Source organism: Molossus molossus, unplaced genomic scaffold (assembly GCF_014108415.1).
Source record: "Molossus molossus isolate mMolMol1 unplaced genomic scaffold, mMolMol1.p scaffold_m16_p_5, whole genome shotgun sequence".
In the NCBI taxonomy this organism is placed as follows: Eukaryota; Metazoa; Chordata; class Mammalia; order Chiroptera; family Molossidae; genus Molossus; species Molossus molossus.
In genome coordinates, this window is record NW_023425388.1 from 102803011 (window position 1) to 102818730 (window position 15720).

General features: G+C 36.1%; 1 non-coding gene across 1 annotated transcript; it reads left to right on the plus strand.

Moving 5' to 3' along the window:
* Positions 1-4534: 4534 nt before the first annotated feature.
* On the plus strand, positions 4535-4637 carry LOC118617939. Its single transcript, XR_004956897.1, has one exon. It is a non-coding gene; the product is annotated as a U6 spliceosomal RNA (small nuclear RNA).
* Positions 4638-15720: the final 11083 nt, after the last annotated feature.

Consider the following 15720-nt stretch of genomic DNA (forward strand, 5'->3'; position numbering starts at 1 on the left):
AGTGATTCTATGAGTTTGTCATTGGGCCTTCAGTGAAATTTAATTTCTACCTTTGCCCAATTCTGTTTTATTTTCCTTTTTTTTTTTTAAAGGTGTTAATCACAGGGAAACTCCAATCAACATCCTGTATCCTAAACTCCACCTCCGAATCAGCTTTCTAGGGAATGTAACTTGAGGCAGTTGGTAAGAGGAGTGATCTGGGAAAGCAGGCATGCAGGTGGATTCTGGAGCTAGATCTCTTGTAGTCTGGCTGGCAATGAGATTCCATCATGGATTCCATCATTATGTCAGTTCCTGATACAAGTTGTAGACCAACAGATAAACTTTAAATTTTACCAGTGGTAAATTCGGAAGACACAATTGACCTATCTGGCACAATGTAGAAGGTATTTGAGAAACATAGGGTTAGTAGAAATTATAAGTACAAAGGAATTAAGTGACTTTATTAATGTCATTAAATTCAGTTGGTTGGCACTCTGGAGAAATAACAAAATGTCAAGAAAAATTGATCACTGATTGAAAGCAAGGGTGAAAGCCAGAGAGACTCTATCTTAGCATACAGTTCCATGATACAGGAGGCTAAGCTGATCAGTATAGCCAAGCTCCAGACAAAACTCTCAACTAACAGGTCTTCTGTGTCAAGTTCAGGACCCTGATGGAAAAAATATGACACTGACATGGAATGAAGATCCCAGGAGATGATATAAATGTATTTCTAGGCTGTCTGCTAGAAGTGTGGAAGAGTGATGGACCATGCTAAATTGAAATATAAGAATTGCCATGATAGAAAGATATTTTTAAAAGGATTGGAAAATTGAGAGGGTTAGAGTACATATACTATGTAAGACTGTGAAGCCATCAAATATTACACCCCACTGATGGTCTGGAGCATAGGCCATGTATAAAGGCTATAAGAAGTGCTGCACGGAGAAGGTCACCAGCACCACTCCTTTGTAATGGCTCTTCTCTGCACACAAAGGGTGATGGTGGGGAGGTGATTAAAGAACTTGTCTCACTGAAGAGACAAATGATAGGACCCTGAAACAATGAGGCTGAAGATAGAACTCAGGTGAATACAGTTATTCTAATGAAGTCAGAGGGGAGGTCAAGAAGTCTGATCAGCAAAGTGTTATAAAAATGTTAACTGAAGCCCTGGCCAGTTTGGCTCAGCGTTTGGAGCGTTGGCCTGCGGACCAGCGAGTCCTGGGTTCGGTTCTCGCTAGGGGCACGTACCAAAAAAAAAAGTTAACTGAAAACCTGTCCAGAGGTACAAAATAGATGGACATCTAGCAAAAGTGAATGACCAAGAAACTGAAAGTATTTACCATAGTAAAAAGCCACAGTCTCTACCCCAGTTACAGACCTGAGCTGATTTTTAATGTGGAACCACTGACTGAAGCAGGGGCCCAATCCCTGGGAGGAAGGAACCCACAACAGATGGCAAGTACACATTATTCTCTAAATAGATTAATACCATTTACCGAAGCAATTATTTATACACTGGAGAAAGGGAATTTTCATACATTTTGAGGATTGTTCATCTGAGCTGACATTGATATACCCTGTTTGAAGGGGCCAGCATTGATTCTGACAGAATAAACTCATATTTCAATTAGGGCCTGCCTTTTTCCCACAGGGCCTCGGAAAGAGTAGTGTGAGGGGCCTGTGGAGTGTTTGATTGATCACATGGCATTCCGCACATAATCTCCTCAGAGAAGGGGAGTCACTTTACTAAAAGGAGGTATACTGTTTCTCAGGAATTACAAAATTATTGAATACTGACCACCTGCTAATATTGGTTGATGCATACCAAAATTTCCCAAAATATTTAGTAAATCATTAGCAAATATCCTATTATACAAAAACATGAAATTATAGAATTCATAATTTTCTTTTAAGCACCAAAGAAATGACCCAAACACTTTGATTAAGGTCCTAAGAGGACTACAGACCACACTTTGAAGTAAATTGCTTTACATTTTTTAAGCTTTAACTAACCATATTGGCTTTTCTTAATTCTATGGATTGCCATGGATTTCGTGATTCGACTCTCAACCCGTCACTCTCTAGTCCCAGTCCTATCTGCTGAATAGCAATCCATATACATACGACTATCCTGAGATCCAGTGTGTAGACAGTAGCCATTCAAGTCTTAGCCCAACGTTCCTCTGATTGGTTTCACCACTTGAATTAATTCAGTCAATGGAACAGACGGGTTATAAAATTTAGGCAGTCTGTTATGTTATGAAAAATGAGACAAAAATTTAAAACACTTATAGAATTAATCTAGAATGTTAACTTCTATAAAATAGAGATTTCAAGGAAAGAGAAAATAAGGAGTTTAAAAAAATAATGAAAGAAAATTTCTCAAAGATGAAGAAAGGCTGAAGAAATAAATAAAGTTGCATTTCTAGATATAGACCTATGATATTTAAAATACTAAATAATGGAGACAAATAAGCTTCCCTTCCTCCCAAATAACCCCTTACAATCTTCCACAGATAGGAAAAGAAAGGATATTAATTACTTGGCCACAAATAAGGAAAAAGCCTAAGGCCGCAGATAATATATGTCAAAATTTTCATCATTTAAATCCTAAGGGTTAATAGAAAAAGTTTATAAATTATTAATAAGAATAATTTTAAATCCAGAATTAAATAGAAAGCCAAACAAATATTCCACTGGTGAAGCTGGATATAGATAATAAACATTCAAGTGTTTCTAAAAAAATTATTTGATAAAAAATATCAGAAAACATAAAATAGGCCAGAACAATAAGAAAAATATGAGGTAGGAATCGGTATAAGGAACCCAAGAATGGGCACAGAAAGTCTGGAAGAGAGCAGTCAATCTAATCCAGAACAAGATATTAAAGGATTCTAAGAAGAGTGTCTTTGGTCATAAAGTGGACTTTATTACCTAAGTTGCATGATTAATGTGGTAAAAGAAGTGCTTATTTAGTAAATGAAAAGAGAAGACAATGATGCAGAAAGAGAAAAAAACTATATAATAAATTCATAGTATAAATACAAAATAAATTAAAATATGAAGTGATTTTTAGTAATTGGTAGAGTGAATAAACAAAAAAAAATGATTTTTAAACATTCTTCAAGTACTCTAAATTTTTTATTGACTGTATTGGGTTACATTGGTGTTAGGTTCTGTTTAGGCTGGTGACACGGGCTTGTGAAAGAATTCACAACTGAGAGAAGAGAGAAAAGGGAGGAAACGTATTAACTTTCCCCGCAGCCAGGACGGGACCCAAGCACTGACTGGCAATACAAGGGCAGGGCAGAAACAGTGAGCTGCTCTTTTATCGGGGGCTTTGGGGAGGAAAGGGCAGATGTGCCAGGGGAGTTTCCTATCATCTCTTCTTTAGCCTGTAAAATACGCCCGGGGAAAAGGAGAGAAGGAACGTGGGCCAGGGCTGGTTGTCAGTGAGTTGCTGTCATGGGTCCAGTGTTCTGACAATCAGGTTGTTAATTTCCATGACGTTAGGGAACCCCCTTGTCCTCAGATCAAGAATGGACAGCGCTCCCGAGGTAAACTCTGGAGGCGCAGCCTCCCAGCCAGGACGCAGTGGGCTTCTCTTTAATCGAAACAAAGCAATCACAATGAACACAAGAAAGGATGATTACTGCTATTTCTTATAACTATGGCTAGTGTCCCACTATGATTAGTTTTCTTACTTTTCTAATATTTTCTATTAATTCTAATATTCCTTCCTGCCCCTTTCTGTTGGGTAGAAAGACGGTTTGAAGTTGCAGACACCAGCAATCTCCGTGTTTAATTACCAGGTACTTCATAAAAAAAGAAAAATCTGTTTTCTGTTCTTACAACTGGTTAATAAAGTTATATGGGTTTCGAGTGTACACTTCTGTAACACATCATCTGTGCGTGGTACTGTGTTCACCACCCCAAGTCACGACTCCCTCCCTCATCACTTATCCTGACACTTTTCTCTCCAGGAGTCTGAGCGCGACACTTGTTTCCTAGTGTATGATATTTATATTACATAATATTTGAAACATTCTATAATTTATATCTGTAAAATTAACATAAAAATAGCAAAATAAAACCAAACCAAAAGCCTCAGCTATACTTAAGAGCAAAAACATCATAAGCCTTGACAACAAAGAATCAAAGGCATTATTCACTGACTACATGTCCTCTGGTTGTTTGTAACAAACGACCACGAATAACAAATTACTTATAACAAATTACTTATAGTTTCCTGTGGCTTAAAGAACAGGTTTAAAACAACAGACATGTAGTTTAAAACAACTTATTCTTGTGGTTTTGAAACAACAGACATGTGTTCTGTTATCGTTTGGAGAACGGAAGTCAAGATGTTGACAGGGCCACACTCTTTCAAAGGTCCTGGGTGAGAGCCCGTTTTTGCTTCCTCGACTTTTTGTTGCTTGTTGGCATTCCTTGGCCGATAGCTGCACCACTCCAAACTCTGCTTCTGTCTTCCAGCAGTCTTCTGCTCCGTGTGTGTCTAATTCTCTCTTTACATGAATACATATCATCAGTGCTCGCTTTGCAGCACATACACTAAACCTGGAACGATACAGAGAAGATTAGCAGGCCCCTGAGCAAGGATGGCGCGAATCTGTGAAGCGTTTCATATAAAAAAATACATCACATTTATATCCACCTGAATGACCGGCATACATTCCTTCTTCAAGATCCTGATCTTAATCACATCTTTTGATGGATAAGGTAATTAATACTCTTTCCCCGCAGGTTTCAGAAATTAGAATGGTGATGCATTTGGGGAGAACATTATGTTTTCTGCCCACCACATTTACAAAAAATGGTGGCTCGGTGGTGAATAAGTTGGAAGATTCTGCATTCTGCTTCATTAGATGTTCTATTTAAAGTTTCTGGATCAAGAAATAGATGTTTAATTATATTTAAAGTCATAAAATTCAGTACTAGAATAGCTTAAAGGAAATATATAATTAGCAAAATTTGAAGAAAGGACACAGTGAATAGATGTGAATAATGTAAGAGGCTAAATTTTCAATATTTTATCAAAAGTCAGTGGTTTTAATAATATATCTTGATAGAGTTAAATGCCCAATGTTTGAATTAGGAAATAACTACAAAAGACATAAAATGAAAAAGTGCAAAGTTACTTCGGTGGGCGTTGCTGGGAGTAGAGTGGAAATTTGGCTGCGTTGGGACAAGAATACTTACTTCACACTTTTTCCTTTCATGTTATCAACATTCTAAGAGCACTGTTAATGTATATGTAGGGTGGTGCAGACTCTCACATTAGTGTTCAAAGAAGGAGAGGGAGAGAGACGAAAATAACCCTTTCACGTTCCATCAGCCTCTGCTCATAAGTTTAAATATACTAAACTATGTTTCTCTTGCAGAATAAAAAATATATATTTAGAATCCAAACTTTCTTCATTTATTCCAGGGAAACTAAATAAAAAAGAGATGAAAAGCATAACCAGTACATCATCTTTCTGCTGAGTTTCTTTACCCACAACTAGTATGCAAATCCCACTGGAGGATCTTGGTTTTTAGCTGTCAGAGGAGTGTGAGCTTCTCCACATAAAAATCTAACAGAATTGATCAAATTCATAATATCATTCCCTGTGCATATGTCAGCACATTTTATCTGATAAATTATACATGACTATTAATCAATGAGTGAGAATTTCAGCTCTGCAATATTAGTGACAATGACATTGTTCTCATATTCATTATTAAGAAAATACACTTAAAATATTTGCCTCTCTAAAATTTGTCATACAAGTGGAATGAAACAGCACACTGTTTGTTCTCACAAGTGACCATTTTTAATGTTTCATCTCCGTAGCTGAGATTTGAGAGAGTTCAGTGACTAACCCCACAAGCTTTGAGAAATAGAATATTTGAAATTTTTTAGTTGATTTTTGCAATAATTAAAAGAGAAGATGATCAACATCTTAATTGAAGTTGGGCTTAATTATTATCTTTTGCTTATTTTAGATAGTGCTAGCTTTACAAGATTTATGTCCTGGCTGAAATGTTATGCTTTGGCTGATCCAACCTATAAAAACCTTGAAAATATTGCAAATGTCTAGGATTGCAAATCATTCTAGTAGATTGAATGCATATGGAGTATTGTGTTAAGTTCTTCAGTCAGAAGGCAAACAAAAGTATGGTGCTCAGCAAAAATGTCCACGGCAACGGTGTGTGTCTGCGTTGCATGTGGTGTGTGTGTTACTTTGAAGGGATAAACAAATGATGAAGAGAACTGTCACTAGACAAACACTGGGGGATTTACTAGAATCAGAATAAATTGAATACCATAAAATGCTGACCAGCTACAAAAATACTCAGATGTGACATTCACATTTAGAAACATTGTAATTTTATAACTGCAAATTCTTTAAATACAGAGTACCAATTTTACCATTTAGCTCATGGATAAGATGAAGAAAAGAACAATGGAGACTATAGTTATAAAATATAAAAAAATATTTTTATATATAAATACAAATTATAAAATGCTGTGTTCTTGCTGATAGATAATAAGCCTAATCTTCCTTTCTAAAACTGTTATCATTCTGTGTTCCCTTCCAAGCATTTAAAGGTTTAGTATCTATGGAAAATTTAACACACATAACAATCACACAAACACACAATTCTGGCTCTGATGCTCCCATCAGACTAAGTTTCCATAGGTGTTTGGAATTAGCCTTCATTGACCTGCAATTGGCCTTCTCTCCAGCATTAAAATATATATGATACTAAGTTCTCAGGAATAACAAGTTTGAGAGAAAAGTGAAGAAATTGACCTTCGAAACACTTCATTTGCAATGCTTGTGGAAATGGAAGAGGAGCAGAGAGGGAGTTTAAGACTAAAGATGTTTCCTGGAGAGTCACACACTTAGATAAGACTGTTAATGACTCTACAAACTCCTCCACGAGACTATGTGATATGGAGAAGAGGATAAAGATTAGAATTTGGGAGGATAATTTCAGTTAGAAGGAGAGCAAAAGGAAAAGTAAAAAAAAAAAAAAAAAAAAAAATTTAATGAGTGTGAAGGAAGGAGGGAAAACATAAAGATGAGGTAACATAAAAGCCAAAGGAAGAAAGTACGCAGGATGAATTGGATAGTATAAACAAAAGTGATGAGGACTGTGAAAATCCCACTGGATTTACCAATAGGGCAGTTATTAGTTGCTGCCCACCCCCAGAGCATATTTAACACAATTATAAGAGAAATAGTCAAGTCCCAAGGTGTTCAGAAATGTCTCATTGAAGAACAAGAAGTAGAAACAAACATATTACACACATTTTTTAAATTGATTTTTTTAGAGAGAGGATGGTGGAGGGGAGAGAGAGAGAGAGAAACATCCATGCAAGAAAAACATCTATCAACTGCCTCATGTACATACCCCACCGGGATTCAAACCCATTACCTGGGCGTGTGTCCTGACTGGGAATCAAACTTGTCACCCTTCAGTGTATGGCACAACGTTCCAACCAACTGAGCCACACCAGCCAGGGCACCACTCTCTAATCAACACATTTTAAAGTGTTATTGATTAGAGAGTGGTACAATGGATGCTGCAAGAATGATGGTACTGTAGGACAGATGTGAGTTTCCTTACTGTCGGAAAAAAGGTAGACACTAGAGAGTGAAAATTACAAAGAAAATTGCAAAAAAAATCATGTATGTGGCATTTACATGGAATAAAATGCCATGTAAATAAAATGATTTGGCCAATATACCCAAATCAGGTAATAATAAGCAATGTAATAATGGTTATGAAAGTTTAATTAATGCATGGTTTAAATGCCAGTGGTCAAGTGCTAGTTTTGGCAGCACATATACTAAATGCAGGTGGTCAATTAGGTCTCTTAGCTAAACCATCTGCTTAAAAAATCCAGATCGTACTACTAATTTCGTTCAGGTATATAAATATGATGGTAAACCGACAGCATAATGGTGATCTTCATAGCACAGGGCTTCTTCATGTATGAGGTTTTTCACATAAAGAATAGTCATGTTCCAGGGTATTTTAGTTCTATTTGCTTATTTTCTTTAAAGGCCATTTACTATTCTTTTTGTCCAGCCAACATCTGAATCTTCATACTCTGTTTGAAGAATTTCCCAACTAGTGGGGCCTACCCAGTCTCCCGAGGAAGCCAAGTACACTCTGCCCTTACTTTCCCTGCCTCTGCAGTTACAGCATAAACGCATGACTAAACTTGTGCCATAAACAGAAAGAAGCAAGTGACCTAAAGAAAAGACATTACAACCTGCTTTCTGGGGAGAGGCAGCTGGAGTGACTGCAGCTCCAGCCAGGAAACGGACTTCTCCAAAAACAAATGGAAGCAGGTTCCTCAGGTGACCAAGCTGAAGATCACTATTTCCATTAATCAAGATGTAAAATACAATGAAAGAAAAATATCGTACATGAATGAAAACAGAAGGAAGCACAGAGGCAGTCTCGTCGGAGGCTGCACCAGCGGCTGTTCCCACCGGCGAGCCTGGCTCCCAGAGGCGGTGCAGTGTGCCTTCCGTTGACCGGAGCTGCAGCGGCATTTGGGCGTTAGCTGTGGGTTGTGAGGCCTGCACATCTGGTCCTCAGATCTCCAGAGATCCTATGAGCTATTCAGTACCTTTCTACTGAATTGCTTTTCCAGAATCCGCTCTTTTTTGCTACTGTAAACTCTTCTCAGTCAACTCTACTTGATATAAAATACATTTTATGTTATTTGTAAATCAAATTGCTTTATTCATTGATAACGTAAATGTGTGCTATTTGGATATCTATTCAAACTGAAATGTATTGTTGATTTTGCTTATTTTGTGTGACTTCCTCTCCATTCACCTATGTTTGTTCTGTTATACTCCTCAGTTGGGGAAAATAAAACAGTTATAATTACATGGTGCTTTTTCCTTTCTAACTGTATTCACACCGCAGGCATCATTTGCTCTTCTAAGTCTCATCCCGTCTTGGTTAGTCCTCATTACTGACGCAGAACAGCGCTGTGCTGTGTAATATATTTCTGCTGCAAAAATCATCCTTCTTCGTTAAATCCTCTTCCCTCGCACCTGCCTGCTGAGCTCACGCTCCGTCGTGGCTGCAGACGCTGCATTTTCTCCGATTGTACTTGTGGCACATTCGTGAATGCTTCTTGGGTAAAAAATCATTCCAAACCAATAAATCTAATCAATTAATAAGTCAATAAATCTCTTTTGCTTTACAAACATCATCCATCTTTACCAGAATAAATTACTAGTACTTGCTCCTTTCTTTTGGGCCCTTTGAAACTATTTCATCTAATATTAGAGGCTTTTTGGTCTTATATTAATGCTCACATTAGATAAGGTGCTTGACCTTATACAAGATCCAAAGGCATTTGACCCTAAAAGTCAATTTCGATGAACTCTGTTTTTTCTAAGAGATTTCCATTGGGAATAGAAAATACTCAAGAAAGTAGTTAAAAAAAAAACCCCAATATATATATGGACATATACATATAAGCACTTACCATATAATAATAAAATTTTATTCTTGGAACATTATATTATGTATGTATATATGTATGTGTATATATTCATTTATATATTATAACTAAGAATTGAATTGAGATATTACATACATATATTTTTAATTCTTAATATATTAATTTTTCCAAGAATTAAGTTTTATATTTTATACTTATGGTAAAACTTATGGTTAGTTCTATTTTTTTTTTTAATTTTACTAAATTAATAGAATGGAAGTTTAGTGACTCAACTGCTAACTGATTCCCAAAGATTCTTCTAGTTGGACTGAATACCTTTATCCCCACCTCTAACCCCATCCCCTCATCCCCTACTCCTCCACCTCCCATCCCCTCATGTCCTATTCTTTACAACCTCTGTCCCGTCTATGCCTCTAAGAGACTGACTCCTACAAATAGCATCACAGCCTCTCTCATTCTCCGGCTGCCAATTGGATTGGGCCAGAGGGAGGTTCAGACAATAAATCTGAGGGTTTGGTTATTTTATCCCCATTCCCTCCCTTCTTCAACCCTTCCCATTGCCTTCCTGTTTGTTCTAGCAGGGATTGTGAATTGGACTAATGCTCCTGTGAAGCTACTCCAGTTCCATGGTCTAGCTCTCAACTAACTCTGGTGATGGAGTTTCTTTCTCCTTGCCCCTCAGGTCTATGGGTGGCTTCCTGCGGCTGCTAGTCTCTGAATGCCTGAGAATGTATACATTTTGTATATAAATATTTAAGACACACACACACATATACATTATACATATGTTTAACGTATATCTTTAAAATATATATACATATGTTTGATATATAATATAGATATAGATGACATCAAGTATAACTTAAATATGTGTGTATGTTGTAAATATATGTACATATATTTTGTAAATATATGTACATATATTTACAGTTTATTAAGTTCTCTTCAAAATCCCAGCTAAATGTGTTTTCTCTTTCCTGCCAAGATTTTCACTGATGCAAACTATACTTATTTTAGAAACCAGAAACAAGAATTTAAAAGAACTGGTCAGTGGTTTAAAATTTGGTCATGCTCTCAGGTTTTCAATGGCCATTAATTCAGCTCCCAGAGATTCCTGACTGGCTAAGTCACCTTTCCTACTATGCATATAATCTACTAATTATTTCTGAGAATCCCCTCAATCTTCTCCTGATCTTTATTTTAGTGTCTGTGTGTTCCTTTCCTGCTCTGTGACCTGCGTCTGATTTCCCAGATGTCTGTGAGTGGCAAGTACACTCACAAATTCTTCTCTCTGAGAGATATTGATTGAGCCTGCCTCACAGAGAATAATTTCTCCAGCGTGAGCACGCCCCATCTCTCTCAGAAAGGTCTAAAAGTACTAAGCACCAAGCTATGAGTTTCTCTTGTTCTATAGTTTTTGGCTTTCTCAACTAGGTTATAAGAATTCTAGCTTATTAACCTTGTTATACCTTATCATAAAGTTTATCTGCCTCAAATATTGCCGTACTTTCCAAATAACCCTTGACAATGCAAGATTTCCTTGTAATATGACCAGACATCTCATCAAGAGATAATTTCACAAAGGAAATAGTCTCAGAGCTTAAACTTGAAAGAGAAGATGTGACTTCAGTGGTATTCCTGATCCCAAAAATTATTTTCTTACTTAATAGGAGGCTTATAGCATTCAAATCAATCAATAAATGAAGACCCACAGAGGCAAGTCAGTCTGCTACTTGGGTAGTTAGAAAGTTGAGACTAGATTTCATGTCTCCCAAGTTCCAATTCAAAAAGCTGCAGTTTAAAAAAATACGTATTTTTACTAAAAACAAATTAACTCATGTATATAAGCATTTAAGACTTATAAATTTATATTTCTCAATGAAGCTTTCCCAAATGTTTTTGTTTGAATATTTTATAACTTAATGTGGGCGAAGTTTATGAAATTTCTCAGTAGAGTTGGTAGCAGTATATGTGTAAAATAATTTCCTTATATACATATTTCAAATGTAATATATCAAGTATCATGCTTTAAAATCCAGCAGACTTACATTATACTTACTGAGTATTCTATATTGTAAGTTTTAATGTTGTAATGCACAAAGTAGATTTGCCTAATGCTCAGAAAAAATATATTTATCAAATACAGTTGCCTGCATGGCTATTCTTTTAATATCCTTATAGTTTTATACATTGCAGTATGAACAAAGGATATTTAAAATAGCAATAAATGAACTGGTGCAAATTTTAAAAATCTTTAACTTTTTATTATTTGAGTGTGAAAAGTCAATGGAAGTTTTAAAAATCATAAGAAAAAGGAGATTCACTTTCCATTTTCAGGTTTTAGCCCTGGGGCAGTTAAATCCTTGGGCAATTCTGCCATGCAAACACTCCACCGTTCTTATTCTGGGATTGTTGCTGTGGGTTATCAAGTATTCATGAAGTTCACAGGTCTGGTGGCTAAGGCTGTGTTCAGGGACTGAACATAAACCTTGTGCATAGCTAGCAGTAAAGGTGAGCAATCCCCATGCATGTTTAATTTCAGTTCTCTTTTTATAATGTCTTAGATAATTTTATAGTTGAACCCTGAAAAAATGATGTTTTACTTAGCTTCATTATTTTTCTCTTTTGGTAACATTCTGCAGCTATTTGTAAAACAACTTGTAAAGAAATCCAATAATAAAAAGAATAGAAAGAAATTTATAAAAAGATGTAAAATATCAAACACTATATCATGAAAATATTTCCTTTGAATGACACTTGGAGTCTGGGACTCCTGCCAGGAAGTAAAAGCATTTTGGCTGTATGGTTTCAAGATCAAAAGATCAAATGTTTTTCATAATCCATCATGCACAAGTTATTTGTTTGATTTATAATCTGTTTCCTTCATTCACAGGGAGGGAAAATAGATGATATAAAGACAAAAAATATTAAGGAAAATGACTTACTTTCAGTATGAAAGTTTAAGGCTCATTTGGATAATTTGATATCTCTAAAATTATAAAGTATATATTTGCTTTGTCTTTTACTTACTTTTAATACATGCCCACATATACAGTATCTAGGTAAGGTAAACAAAAAAAATCATTTCATTCTATTCTAAATATATTTCATTTTACATCATTTAAAATTAACAGTGAGCTGATAAAACATATTTTTCCATGAACTTTTGTGTTGAAAATAAAAAATAAAATTTTTCGTACATCATTTTAAATTTTCAATAGTTTTTTTTTTCCCTTTCAAGAATATGAAGAAAAACATCACAATAGTAAAAGTTAAAGATTGAAGGTTACTAAAAGAAACCGTTTTGCATTTTGCTGCTGTTATATCCAGCCTCCTTCATTTCAACACCTTGATAATTAATAGAAATCTTAAGAAAAACTCACTCTAAATTGGTATATGGACAATCATTTCATAGTTGTTTATAAAACAAATGGTTTATAGCATATTGTAAACAGCAAACAGCAAAGATTTTTGTCAACTTTTATGTTGCATTCATATGACACATTCTTATATGACTAACTGAAAAATTTTAGTGAGAAAATAATAAAATCCGTCATGTCTTTCACTCATGTAACTGCATAACTCGTCAGATTTTTAAATTGTCTATGTTTAGAATAACAATAATTTGCCCAGAGTATAACAGTGCACTAACATCTTCTAAAACAATGATATTTTCTCTTGTCAAGTTAACTACAGTCTCATTTTACCACGAAAGATAATGATTTAACCACATAGCTGTATCTTTTAAATAGGTATCTTTTGCTGAATTGATGTGACTATTTATGGTTCAATGCAGTTAAACAGGTGCAAAGTAAGTTATTTAATTTTATTATAATTAGAAGTGAAATACCAGCTATTTTTCAGATAAATAAAATTGACCTGAGAATTTTACAATGGACTTAGTGTTTAGAAACAAATAGTATTGGGGATTAGTCCCCTGTCTTGAATCTAGTTAAGTAGAGTAAAATATATTAGACAATTTAATCACTGCAAATTAAAACTTAATATTATCAGTGTATTGATACAATGACACTAATTTTTTTTCTTATAACTATTCCAAGTCCTAAGAAAACTTTCCCCAAGTTTTGCTTAAGGAATTTTAGACTCAAGTTGAATGTTTCCTATGCTTGGCATTGTTGAAAGCCCTTTAACAGGCCTTAACTCATTCACCCCTCCTGACAGCTCTGTTAGGTGGGTTAAATTGCCCTAACTATTTCACAGATGAGAAAACTGAGATAAGGTGATTACTAAGATCATACACTTAGTAACCATTCTCAAAATAATTCTGTTATAACTCTAGAAAGTTTAGACTGTTATAAAAAGCATTTCAAAATTAAATCTCTGCTAGAAGTGCCATCCTTGAATCCCTTACTACTTGGCTTTCAAAACTTCTGTGGTTGAACTCATATATTATTTACTTGGTAAAGCACCTTTTTTTAACCACAGATAGCGTTAATCCCAGCAGAAGAAATAGACAGGTCCCTTCTACTTCGCTCAGCCGCACAGTTAAAAACAGTGGTCGGATGTCAATATCTGGGATGTGTACACGGGTCTTTTGGACCCATTCTCCTCTGAAACAACCCAAACTAGTGAAAATTATAAAAATGATCACCATCTAAAGTCTCTGAAAATTTTTATAAAGACATGCAACCAATGGAGAAACATTTATTCAAAAAAATACACTGAATCTCAGTAAGAATAGCAAGAGTTTGTGGTGTTTGAGACACAACCCATCCCCTCCCTTTCCTCACTCCAGCTCAGCTTGACACGAGTTCCACACTGAGTCTGTGTTGTCAAGATGGGTCTCCTTCTCCCCATAGCCCAGCTCCCAATGAAGAAATATGGTATTTCACTGGGAATGGAAGGCCTCCAGCAATTATCATTTTGTCCAATAATGAGTCGCAGGAGCTAAATTCTGATGAGCGTGGTCCTTCTCTAGGTAGCCTCCACTCATAAGACAGAAGCTCTACCACAGGAGCAGCAGACCAAGAATACTGGGGCCATAATTATGCTCACACTAGCTCACTGGCAGTGTGGAGTTCTCAGGGAAAGACATGCTGAGAAGCTCAGTGGTTTCTCCCTCCAATACTGGGTGCATGGGCTCAGAGATTATGCTCAAGGTGAGAGAAAGTCCTAAGGAAAAGGAGATCTAAGGTTTTTCCCAGGGGAACTCATTGTACGTGAAACAGTGAGGGGAAGTTCAATTGTTCTAAAAAACAGTGCAGATGTGAGGAGAAAGCAATTAAAAGCAGACTGGTAGCTCTAGGAGAGAAGACAGCTATATCATCAACCAGCTAGTTTATTAAAGAGAACCAGAGAATGAGAGAGTCAAGAAAAGTCCTTCCAAACTAAATAGACACCTCTCCAAATAGGACATACAAATGACTAAGAAACATATGAAGAAATGCTCAATGTCACTAATCATCAGAAAGATGCAAATTAAAACAACAATGAGGTATCACCTCACACCTGTCAGAATGGCTGCCATCAACAAATTATCAAACAACAAGTGTTGGCGAGGGTGTGGAGAAAAGGGGAATCTAGTACACTGCTGGTGGGAATGCAGACTGGTGCAGTCACTGTGGAAAACACTATGATGTTACCTCAAAAAATTACAAAAGTGAACTTCCGTTTGATCCCACTTCTAGAAATATACCCTAAGAAGCCTGAAACACCAATCAGGAAGAATATATGTACCCCCGTGTTCATAGCAGCACTATTTACAATAGCTAAGATCTGGAAACAGCCCAAATGTCCATCAGTAGATGAATGGATAAAAAAGCAGTGGTACATATACACAATGGAGTACTATGCAGCTGTAAGAAAGAAAGATTTCTTATCCTTTGAGACAACACGAAGGGACCTGGAAAGTATTATCCTAAGCAAAACAAGCCAAGCAGAGAAAGACACATATCACATGATCTCACTTATTTGTGGAATATAATGAACATAATAGTCTGAGGAACGGGGTAGTCCCAAAGACATGGAAGTGGGGTACAGACTGACAATCCCCTGAAGAGGGGATGGGGGGAGAGATAAACCACAGAACTTATCTGCATGCATGTATGAACAGTGGACATGGACAACAAAGGTGGGGACAGAGCGGAGAGGGAGGGGGAGGGGGAAATCAGTGGGTGAAAAAGGGGAAACATCTGTAACAAAAATAAATTAATTAATTTTTAAAAAAAGAAAAGAAAAGTCCGTCCAGGGTCAGAACAAAACTCAAAGAC